This window comes from Mya arenaria, chromosome 5, assembly GCF_026914265.1.
Source record: "Mya arenaria isolate MELC-2E11 chromosome 5, ASM2691426v1".
In the NCBI taxonomy this organism is placed as follows: domain Eukaryota; kingdom Metazoa; phylum Mollusca; class Bivalvia; order Myida; family Myidae; genus Mya; species Mya arenaria.
The window spans coordinates 18,059,526-18,072,742 of NC_069126.1; the positions used below are offsets into that span (position 1 = coordinate 18,059,526).

A 13,217-nucleotide genomic window follows, 5' to 3' on the forward strand; every position below is an offset into this window, starting at 1 on the left:
AATGTCTTGAATGAAAAGTGAAATAAGTTACGATTAAGGGATGAACAAAATGCTATCTTAAGTATCTTTTATTTCTGGTGCCGAACAATCATGGTTATATTAAGATGTTTCGTTCGTCGATTTTTGCGTCTTATTTAGAATATATTTTGATATATATATATTATAATATATGCGACCAAGCCAACCTCTTCTTATTAAACTGGTCAATGTAGTCTATTAAAGTACTACTTCGGAGCGTATGGTCTGTGAAAACCGTGAGAAAATCAGTTTAATGACCTTGGTTTGGCTTTAAAATGCTCTCATGCAGCAATCCAGGACATGTCGTTGTATCAACATATTTATTCCAAATGTTCTTACATGGCAAACTGAAAGGCATCACGGTATTTCTAACAATTGTTACATTAAAATTTGAGATACTCGGCTGTCAATAAACATTGGGGAATCGAAGCAGTACAAGGTATTCATTAATAATTGAATTGGAAGTGTGTTTTTCCTAAACTGGCACAAATCCCTAGCTGACCAGTGCACAATTATCATAATGAACACATACATATTAAAGAAATCCCAGATTATGTTCGATCATCGCCCGATAGACTATAGCCACTTCTACATGAACGTGTGAATGAGCCTTTAGTCTTAGTACATATGTGCCTACATCTGGCTTTGTCGGAACTACACTCATTCAAAATTGAATGCTGCACAATTTCCAGCATGTGTGAGTGGGGTAAGATTTTCACGTCGCATGAAGATTTTTTGGTCGATTGATTGTTTTGCCAGTGTCATTATTATGCAGAGTGATTGTTGAGGTCGGTTGTTGGCGGACTATTGATAAGATACTAGAACACTATTTGTGCATTTCCTCTGACATTTCAGAATTTAAAATAGTCCCCTTTCGTGATCACATGACCAACTGACTGTAGATAGACATCACGTGGTCAACTAACCTAATAAACTAAAATTTACACGGCACCTTGTTATTGGACTTATTTCTATTAAAGTGACAGGATAAATTTTGATATCAAGATATCTTTAGTTAATTCCGAATGATGACATATGTGTACATAAAAAATATATCTCGGCACTAAATAACCATTCACATCAAAAATAACGTATAAACCAAGTGAAGAGCCACACATTGTCAACAAAGAAAATACTTCAGATATAATTAAAATAAGTTTAAATTTTCGTTAAAAATACGCATGGCTTATATCATTTAATATAATTTTAATAGTCGGTTGGCATTAATTCCGTATGCCAATAGCATAACAAAGCTTTATATCATTTATTATTTTGGAAACACTATTTGATAATAGTTGTATATTACCTTGTCACCTTAAAACAGCTTGCCTCGCAAATTGTTTGATACGTATATGTTACTTTAAATTACCATATTGTGAAACATGTATTTACAGATATACGATTTTATGTACGATACCCAATATGTATTAAACATCCTTTGTTTTAGGAGCATCCATTCATAAAATAGTTCGATTGTTATATTGTCAATTTGAGAATTAATTTGCTGGGAGTGAGAATGAACTATTTGTATTAGTCAATTGGAGTTTGATGTTACAACAATTATGTCAGTTGTAAAACAGTCCTTTATGAAAAATGGCATCCTTAATATACAATACAAATACAGTGTGTGATTGTAATTGAGAGCAAACCTGAACATGTTCTTCCGTCGCTCGATAAACTATAGCCGCTTCTACAGGAACATATGAATGACCCTTGTGTGTTGGCACATGTGTGATTACAAATAGCTGTGCCGGAACTACACTCGTCAATGTCTGGAATGTAAAATCAAATATGTTAAGATCAAGCGGATGAACGTAATGCGTTCCTAATTATCTTATTTATCTAGTACCCGAGCAATCATGGCTTTTGGATGTTCCCTTGGTTACTGATTGTGTACTATTTCGAAAATTTCCCTCATTAACCGAATGTCACCTAGTCGACCTCTCCTTATGAAAATGGTCATTATAGTCTGTGAAAGTACAATCTCGGGATGTATGGTCGGTTTAAACCGTGAAAAATTAGGATTAAAACTTGGCTTGGCTTTAAAATGCTTTCATAGGGGAAATCCGCTACGTGTCATTCTATCGAAATATTTAATTGCCAAATTTCGAAACGAGGCGACCTCAAAGGCTTCACGCTAGATACTCGTTTGTAAATAATCATTTATGAAGTTTTTTATGTAAAAGGGTACTCATTAATTATTTAATTGGAAGTGTTTAAGTCATAAAATTACACAAAATCTCAGCTCAGGAATGCACATTAATCGTAATAATTATATAGATAATAGTGTTAATACCAGCACATGTCCGACCGTCACTTGATAATTTTTAGCCGCCTCTACGCGAACATAAGAATGAGCCGTTTGTGTTAGTACATATTTGATGACACGTCCCTCTGCCAGAGCTACACTCGTTTATATTGGGAAAGCAAACCATGTATGTGGTAAGATAAAACTTGATATATTTAAGATAATTAGAATATGTTTTTGTACTTTGGGAGCATTATTTAGATAATTTCTAAATTGATTTCGAACATTTTGATTTTAATCATACTGGTCTGGTTTGTTTTTTTACAATCATGCCAAACATTTCGTCTTGGTGATTATTTTGTTAATTTGATGATATTTATGTTTTGCCTATATATATCAGCCAGATGTTAGCTCGAATTGAAATAGGCTCTTGGCTTGAGAATGTATAGAAGATTGTTGGCTTTGCAAACTTGGAAAGGTCTGAGTTAACTATTGACGGCCTTGTTATTAATTTGAACAAATTATACAATGGCAATTACATGGACAGTCCAAGAAGCTGAAATTGTAACACCGACCGTGTTTAGAAGCCAAGATCTAAGATCACATATTTTAAACGGGAAATATACAAGGAATAAAACAATTCAAATATATATCACTTGCACCAACATTTAAAGAATGACTTGGTTTTCATCTTGAAAATATATTAATACTTATTGAACAAACCCGAATAAATTTTGTCGTAGTTTGCTTAACTATAGGCACTTCTACAAGAGTAACTGAGTGAACATCGTGTGTTGCTGGAACTACACTTTGTTATTTCGGAATAAGAATGCATCTATAAATATTTTCTAAGGTAAGACCAATGATACAATGACACCCCCAAGGACCAGCAGCTAAAACGTTAACGTTCTTCTTTAAAATAGCTACACGTATCAAGGACGAACAGACATCCAACAAAATACACTTAATGCCTACATGAAACGAATACATATTGCATAAAAATAAGACCTTCTTATCAGTAAATGCTAATTATCGCATTTGGAATATTTTGTGTGAACAAACCAGAACACGTTTTGCCGTTGCTCGATAAAAGATACCCGCTTCTACATGAACATGTGAACGAGCCTTGTGTGTTGGTACATATGTGTTCACATCTCGCTGTGCGGGAACTACACTCATTCACATCTGAAATGAAGTGTATGATTATAATTAAATCAAAGTGTGTGAATAAACGTTAGAAATGAAAATATTTTTCTAGCACACCGGATAGTCATATCTGGTGAATTCAGCCGTGCTGGAGAACTCCATCTGGCACCTCGCCATGCCAGATGGGTTACGCGCTGTGGCGTAATATTTTTTTATTTCTTTTATTATACACTTTATAAAACCATAACTATGAGCTTTTAATAGATGAGTTAAATAAACATTAACTTAACAGAAATATGTCTTTAAAACATGACGTCAGTAAAGATCATCGCATGCGTTTGTGAAATGTAAAAAATACGCTTTTCTATGCATTTTCCACATTATGTGTGTCCGTTCCGTATAGAAAAATCAGACCTTCGGGCACGCTGTGTTTCCGGTAACTCTGCATGCCTCGTTACCTGGCAACGTAGGTGCACTCGGGTCGGATTTTACTATCCGGTACGGGAACACATTACAGATATTTTAAGTCTGTCCGTTGATCAAATAAAAACGCCAATATTGGCATTTAGTGTATTTCTAACATTACCAGTTATTTTGTTTAAAAACTGTCATTTATGTAAAGTAACTCAAAAAAGATCACAGACGAAACAGACAGTCCGTTTATACATTTACATATTATTTTGATAGCAAAATATATGATGTTAATACTGCATGATGTCATATGTGTAACAAAAAACGTTAATTCGGCACTAAATAAATTTTATACAATATACAGCACGTAAAGAGCCGCACATTTTCAACCGTGAATACACTTAATACATAAATATAATATATAATTAAAATAAGTTTGAGTTCTATATTGTTATACAAACGCATGGCGAACATTATTTAATATTTTTTAATAATCGGATGACATTTGTTTCAGAAATATCAGAGACACTATTTGGTAATAGTTGTATATTAGCCTGTCAATTTAAAACAGCTTGTCAGCTCGCCAATTGTTTTATACGTATAAATGTTACTTTAAATTACTATATAATAGTGTAACTTGTTGTACAAATATTTTTATACGAAACACAATATGCATTATAGATAAAAAAGTCCATGCTCAGTGATCATATTCATCAGAGTAATGTCATTATGCAAGTTATATTTCATTTAATCAATATTTACGTCCATGAACATTTGGTCCCCAGGATAACAATGGCATGGGGTTAAGTGTTTTATGCGCTTGAGTTGGGGAGTAATTTTAGATGTGACTTGTTTTAATAAATAAAACACGACCTCCTGTCATTATTCTATGCGTTTGGCGTTTTGTTTTGTTACACCGGAACTATAGTCGTTTAAACCTACAATGTTATACAATAATTAATTCAAACCTAAAGCTAGTTAGAGGTACGTATATTGTTATTGCACCAAGATCTGCACTGTTTAACGTGATGCAATTTCGACCTTCAGTATATATTGTAGTAATTTTAAAAGTATTGTATATCCATAAAATAAAAACATACTTAAATTTTAAGCTTCTGCTGAACATATGGCATTTGATTGTGATATTTTATTTCTAAATAGTGTCATCTTCATGGGACTATCATTATAGGCTCCTTAGTAAAGTAGTTGTAAAAGTTTACTATACTTTTATCCACTCGTATCCTTCCAATGTCTGGGGAGATTGAATGTTTGATTAGTATTCAAACTGTCTTTGAGTTTGAAGGGCTTAACATTTCGGGTCTGTTATGCAACTGTTTTGGTTCTATATTACGTTTCTGAACGTTACGACTTTTGGTTATTGAAAACTATATAATTCAAAAATGTTCTGAAACAACGTTAAGTTATAAATAAAACATTGTATGTTTTTATGTTGACTGTAATTTAAAGACACGGTAAACATGCATTTACTTGTATAATAGTTTTATTTTGGATGGCAGTAGATATAGCCATTTGTCTATTTGTAAACCTAAAGAAAGTACAATCCCGATTAAACAGATTGGCGATTGTTTAACATCAATCTCTCAACATTGAACCGATTTTAGCATGAAAAATAGTACCTGAACACTTTGATCCGGAAAATCCTGTACGACAACTACATGTATCTGGGGCTCTACAAGTTCCGCCGTTTGGGCAACTGTTCGATCCGAAACAAATTGCTGAAAACAAAAGGAATCCGTCTTTGTCTTATAAATACCACGAATAATGCACTCCGGCAATAACGCAGTGCATACTCAGGCTTGCATTGAGAAAAAATAAGATCATATGACATATATGATAGACATTGTACTGCCATATGCGACTAAATGGTGGCGAACATCTTGGGCAGACTGAGGTTATAACCGTGGAACACAACGACGTTAAGTTGTTATATTTTCAGGTCGTATAACTATCAATCGTGTTAAGTCTATTTGTGATGTTTAAAGTTTAGTCGGACAGTTCGCACAATCGTGACAATCTGACGTGCAAAGTTTTCTCGGAAACGACGACGAATAAAATAAGAAATAAATAAAGAAGTACACACGTTGCCTGCAATCCGACCCGTGATATCCGGTACAACACAGGCGTCGACTGCACTGCTTGTAGCAAATGTATGATTCATATCTGTCATAAACATATTAATAAAATTAAAAACTACCGGTGCAAGTAAAAGCGTTAAACATGTATTGTGAACCTGAACCAAGAAAGCAAGATCTTACAGACACACAACGAGGAACACAAGGTCAACAGACAAAAAAACATGCTGAAATAAAATGCTATGACTTGAAGGCAACGCTCAGGTTTGTTAATTAAGCGGTGAATTTATGTCGATATAATCACCAGGTTTTTCGACTGCGGCTCTTGTTGTGACCTTCGATCAGTTCACTACAAAGGGGAAAATGCAATATAAGGCGGAGTCTAACAGTCCTTTATTGGCACACCTATTTTTGTTTAGTATATGTGCATTGTGTTGTTTATGGAGTTTTGTGCTATGTCTTTGGCGTTTACACTGTGCCATTAAAATAGTTAATGGTGAAACTTTTGGCTACTGAGCTTGTTTCCGTAGCTTTTCGTATAAATATTGCTTTGTGTGTGTAATGTTTTGTGTCTCTATTGTATTTGTTTGTTCTTTACCATTGTTCCATTAAACAAAATCTTGATAAAGTCGTATGTTATGTGTCTTGTCTCGATATTTTACATTGTATTATTACAAGTAAAGAACGAAGATATAAAAATAAAATAATAATAATGCAAAGAAGAGACAATCAATTTAAACCACAACATTGATTAAAGACACAATGATAAAAGCCTAAGAGATTGTAAATGATGTATATTTAATGCCCAAATATAGCAGTGTTGAACAGTAATTTTCACACATACAAATATATTCTTATGAATATGTCATACATTTGTGCAAATGCAGTTGGTTGTCTCTTCCAGCCCCTCCACCGAAAGCAAAAACGTATATGTCACATGTCGAAAATATAAAAATATCTGTGAAAATGTTGTTCATACGAATCCGTCACGCATTTAAAAAGCCACTTTGATTGATCGTTGGTCATAGTGATTTGTTATTTCCGATATAACCCTCATAATTGACAGGATGCTCGAACATATTGAGTAAATAAAATCCAGGTACAAGTTTTGTTCATTGGGCAAAAAGGGTAAAAATGTTAAATTCTTAAGCACTCAATATTTCGATAACCTTTCGACAATGATACTTCACATATATTGCAAAAGTTCCATTTTGCTTTAAGTGGTCACTTGGTCAAAGGTCAACGTCACATGGGGTCATAAACATGTTATCCTTCAACATCTTGAAATATGTTAGCGTAAGGCATGATTGTTTTCTATGCATATACGATATGTTTTGCTTTTTTGACTTTAAGATTGCTCGATTCCGTCGATTCTGTCCGTCTGTCGGTCGCAGATAATGCCTGGTCAATTACATCATGATGCAAGGATCATGGCTCAATGGATGGGTCACAATGTACTTTTGGACATATCCTGTCTGTAACGTGTAGTGATGATGCCGTTTGTGTTCACTTGTAAAATGATAACCGATTTTTTCCCCTACTGGGTTAATGTTTAGCTCATCCCGGCAACACGCATATTTCATTTTTCAGCCTCGGCGACTGAAAGTCGTGGTCACCGTTCAAGGTAACAGGATTGTGTGTCTACCCAAAAACAATATATATGCAAAAAGCTACAGAAACATGCTCAGTAGCAAAATGTTTAAACATAAACCCGGTTTAGTGGCAATGGGCAACGCCAAAGACATAGAACACAAATTCACAAACAAGAAACATAGAACAGCACACAACTCTACAAACAGCACAGTGCATAAATACTATATATATATATATATATATATATATATATATATATATATAATTGGTATGTTTATCAAGAATTGTTAGGTACCGCCTTGGAACGGTCAGTAAAATGTAAATTTACTGGGGGTTTAAACCAGTTTATATGCACAAACCTCACTCTTATCCCAACAATTCTTAATAAAGATAAAACGCAAAAGATAAATCTTATCAAAATATGCATTAACTTGAGGAAACTTATCAATAAAACAAATAATAATAAAAAACGAAAAGGTAAACCCCAAGTACATCAATGATTCAAAGTCAAAAACCTTTGAAGGATTTTGAGGTTGGTCAAATGTTAAACGAATCAAGACGAAATGCAGAACCATTGATCCAGGCGCATTAGTTCAAGGTAAAGGTCATCATTTAAGGACATCAGATATATGTATAAAACCGATTAATACTTTGGTTTGGTCCAAGTTAACCAAAACGATTACCGAATAATGACTATGAACCAATAAAATGATTTGAATTTGAAATATGGCCAACTTAAAAAAATATTGCATGTTCCTAGCAAACAACCGAAGGCGAGACGTCGTTGGACTTTGACCAACTCGTCGCCTTACATACGTTGTTAGAACTAATACTATATATGATGTGTACCCGGTCCAAACATAAAAATCCAATCCGAGGGTACTTGCGTTGCTATATAACTAGGCGCTTTTAGTTGCCGGCTTCGCAGCGTGCCCGAGGCTCGAGTTTTTTCCCAGACCAGACACACATGATTGATAATTTTCTTACATACCTTAAATTACTTTTTTGATGAAAAAATGACATTAAAAACCGCATGTTTCTTCATTTCCTTAATGCGCGTGCGATTATGTTTACTGACGTCATGGCGTGCAGTATTATTTATTCACAGCATACGTCAAAAGTTCCCTCAACATAACGTATTGTTAAGGTTTCTTTTTCTTTTGAAGCTCTAATTTTTAGTTTAAGTTAATGGATATCATCTATGGCTAAATCATAATTATGCTTACATATATTGTATAAAAAGTGTATTGCGTCAGAGCGCGTAACGCATCTAGCATATGGCTGTCATATAGAGTTTCAACCACGACTGAATTTATTGGATATGCATGTCCGGTGTGCTTGAAATAGAGATCCGACGTAATAAAAACGTTGGATTTGGCTCAGACACGACGTTTTATTTCGTACTGTAAATTTCATGAACACTACTTGCAAAACTCGCATGATAATGTTTAAATGCATTTAAAATGTATTAACAATATTTTTTTCTCAAAGTAGTAAGTCGATATAAAACTAAGAGTAATTGATAGTATATGATATTAGAATTTGATAACTTAATTGTTTTTTCAACGTTTAAATATCATCAAATTTTCATTTTGGTTTTTATTGTTTTGGAATTGCGGCGAATATAACATATATTTTTATTTGATTTCGGCCGTTACCCGACTTTGAGATATAACGTCTAAAACACTTTCAAATCCAACTATAATCCAACGTTATCTTTATGTAAGGGTCCTTAGTTGACACAAAGTCCACCCAACGACAATGTTTACTGAGTTTAAGTATTGAAGTTTTGTTTCTGTTCCATGTGTTTAACCATAAAAGAAGTTCCGTGAAACTTAGATCAAGTGTTAACCTCAATGCGACAACATTCAACAACAATGTTCTATGGTTAAAGCATGGGTCCAACATTGGCACATGAACTCAGATAGTACTTTAATTTAAGCCGGTAGAGGACTTTGTTTTGCATTGCAGTACCACGGAATTCCGGTAGTGTCATTTGAAGTTCAATAGCATTTCTACATTTCACGTGTTCATCTTCAGGAAACATACTTTTGATGTTGAAATAATGAATTCGTCGAGTTAAAAGTCTTAAAAACTTTTATAAGCATAGCATTAGCCCAAAATTTAAAACTTATGTATTATAATGTGTATAATTATTCGCTTTTAGAAAGGGATCATAAAGTTGTACCGATTAATTAGCTTTGCTTATTAATTTACAAAACAGATGCATGTCATCTATGATATGATATAGAGAGCATTTACATATTAAAGTGATACCTTAGCCCTATCTCCCAATGTAGAGGTGCACCTAATATTTAGGTGCATCTCTATATTTGAGGCAATCAAAAACATGTGCAATGCACACCTAAAAAATATAGACACACCTCTGAATGTAGATATACGCATCTACTTTGTATTTTAAAAAATGTGCACCTGTGTTATAGTACTGCATTTCTTAATATAGAATCGCACCTCTATATTAGATAGAAGAGTACCTTTTCATTTAGGATACACTTGCGAACTGATATTCCCTCAAACATAGTGCGGCTGGTAGCTTAAACTGATAATCTAGCTTTAAAACAAATGTGAAAAATTCGTTGGTACTTAAAAGTAGTGAATACAGTGGGATACGAGAATTTCACAATGCCTTCTTGCAACATATTTGTAAGAAGTTGACACACACGTGTGACATATTCGTATGTGTGAATATTACGTCTAAACATAGGAATATTATGAAATATCGTTCTGAATAAATGTAGCGTTATCCTTTTGATAGGTCAGTGAAAAGGGTACGATGTGTAATCGATCAATACAATATGTATATATTAATAATAAACCCAGAATGTTAATAAGCTATGCATGGCAAGCTTTGTAAGTAGATGATTGAAAAATTAATGAATTCCACTCATCTTTTGTATAAACCCAGAACGATGTACCTGTAGTTTGCACATCTGGACAGCCACAAGAAGCCACAACTCGTGTAACCGTAGATGGTTCGACGGTTACAAGTCTTTGAACATGAATAGTACTGAGTGCAATAGCCACCTTCACATCCACTGAATGACAAGATGCAATATATCTATACGGAAATCACTATTTATGTGCAAATAAGCAAAAAGTAACTACTAATTCTGATAAAGTCCAGATTACATTTCGACTATGTATAAAGATACCAGACATATTTCGGACATTGCCATATTGAGTAGAATCACAATGTTTTAGATACAAAATGTGGCTGGAGAAAGATAGTCCGTCTGATTGCGTGACCAAAAGGAAAGGGTCGTATTGAATTATTTGGATTTGTGTATCTACGTTACAGTTCATGTAATGAATTTTATTACCAAACTTAGACCAATTGACGAGTACCGCAGCTCATGTTTTACTTGGTTATGCATTAAATATGTGAAATATAACGTACGTTTAGTCCACTCCGCCTTTTTTTCTGCCAATTTATATCACTTTCCATAAGTTTGAATATGCTCGTTACCATTTAAACAAATACAATATACCGATAGAATTTCAAAGGTTACATAAAAGAAGTAAAACCGTAAACGTGTACATGCTAACACATAAAATTTAACGAATACAATAAAAGATACAGGGAGAATCTAAGAAGTCGAAAATTCGAAAATAAATTATGTTAAGTGGCACAGGGCAAGGGCCAAACGTCAATGAACTATAGACACAAATCTATTAACCTTATACATGCAAACAGAAACACCTTAAACAAACAATACATATAAAACCATGCTTCGTTATTTAAGGAACATATTGCCTGATTGATATCAATATCGGGGTGTGGAGACCGATAAATGACACCAAACACGCAATTAATTCCTTTCATTATATACCTATCAAATTCCTTTTCCATATACAACAATGAAAATGCAGCACGCTGTATTGTAAAATCCGTATCATGAAACTGTTTTCTGAGTCCGTCTCATGCCAGTACCGTGTGTAATCTCGTAACTACTTTCGCGTTGCTTAAAATAGAGGGACCAAAAAAGCTGGTAAAACCTGTCAAATTTTAAATACATTAAATTAACTAACTTTACCCACGCTTCAGAAGCAATGTTAATATCCAGGAACATGGTTCTCATGTTCTTCAAAGAACCATGAGGTTACGCACGAAACAGAGAACACTTTCAATCTATCTAGACAGCTGCTTCAGTAAACCAGTTGTTTGTCATTTCGAACTTCATAAATTGTTGCATTATCCATGTTTATTATCATAAATATGAGCAGCTCGCCAATACAAAGAAGAAGGCGAATTCGCGTCATCGATAGAAATAGCGATTGACTCACGAACTTCCCTCAGTTGTGCATATTATGATCGTCAAAAAATCCCACGAATATTTACTTTGTTACAAATGGCCGCGTTACGTCTGCAGGAAATGACGATTAGTGTATACTCGTAAAATAAGTACCGCTTTTTTGTGATGTGACATTTAATACTTGTTTTCATATAAGCAATTTGTTAATTTTACTAAAACAGAAAATAATTTGTTCTTATTTTGCTCAATAAAGCGAATTCTGTTACTTGTGACTTCCTTTCGCTGTAGTAGCCTCCCTTGACTTCATTACACAAAACTACGTAACACATTTAAATGCATACGCGCATGAGACATATGACGGTATAATTAAATCAAAAGTAAACCGAAAAATTAAAAGGAATAATTGGATAGGCAGGTTTATATTAAATGGAATATTACGATGAAACGATTTTCTGGTGACCTGCATCACGTATCGTTCGGTGAGTAAACATGTATCTGTCTCAACCTGCGGTCTCGATGGATACGTGTTTACACACCGAACTCGACTATATACAGGTCCACAGAATAGCGTCCTATCGTAATATCCCCTATGTATTTACTCCAGTAGTGCATTATTTCTTTTCAGAGTTGTTAGAAAATACTTAATTTTATTTTAACAAAACATATCAGTCATTCTTGCTCACCCGTTCTGTAAGTATATAACGACCAGACTTAAACTTGAAACAGATTTTCAAGTGACCTCATAATAACACTGCGAAAGTAATCATAGAGATTACCTAAAATTAATTGTTAACGGAAAACTCAAACGCTAACGCAACAAGTTTATCGTGGCCTGCTGATACCATGTAGAAAAGTTTTATTCATAATTTGTTAAATATATGAGTACTTTTGTAATATAACACTGGGGCAATGGCAACTATGATCTTTGTAAATGACAAAAAAGGCATGTTCAATTTTTATAAATATCCATAAATATTTTAGCTAGACATTTCTTAGATAATGCTTAACAACATTTTATTCCATCATTATCCCTTCAAGAAATAGCAAATACTGAAGTTTATAAATACTTATATGACACATCTAAATGTAGACAAAATGATTCAAAGTATTTTTAATGTCTGAAATAACATAAATATTGAACAAACATCGATTAAATGACTGACCTTATGTATAAAAGCACAACACAACACAAAAAACACACTGTGGCAACCATTATGCCGCGCGATATAATAATAAGATGAAATGGAGTTAGTAAAAAACAGTGAGGTCATTTAAAAAGTAACTAGGAAGATTATTTTTATACAATAAAGCACTTGAAATACTCACGTTACTTAATTGTTTATTTTTTCATTACAAGTGTACACTTGTATGAACCTCATGATCATGAGAAAATTCCCTCGTGAATTTAATAAGGTCTCTAAAGAACCATAAGGG

At 33.7% G+C, this 13,217-nt stretch overlaps 1 long non-coding RNA gene across 1 annotated transcript; it reads right to left on the reverse strand.

Moving 5' to 3' along the window:
* Positions 1-5,460: 5,460 nt before the first annotated feature.
* LOC128234485 (uncharacterized) lies at positions 5,461-10,534 on the reverse strand. Its single transcript, XR_008260950.1, has 3 exons — positions 10,446-10,534; positions 5,925-6,004; positions 5,461-5,559 (listed from the first exon to the last, which is right to left on the reverse strand). It is a non-coding gene; the product is annotated as an uncharacterized LOC128234485 (long non-coding RNA).
* Between the last annotated feature and the right edge of the window lie 2,683 nt (positions 10,535-13,217).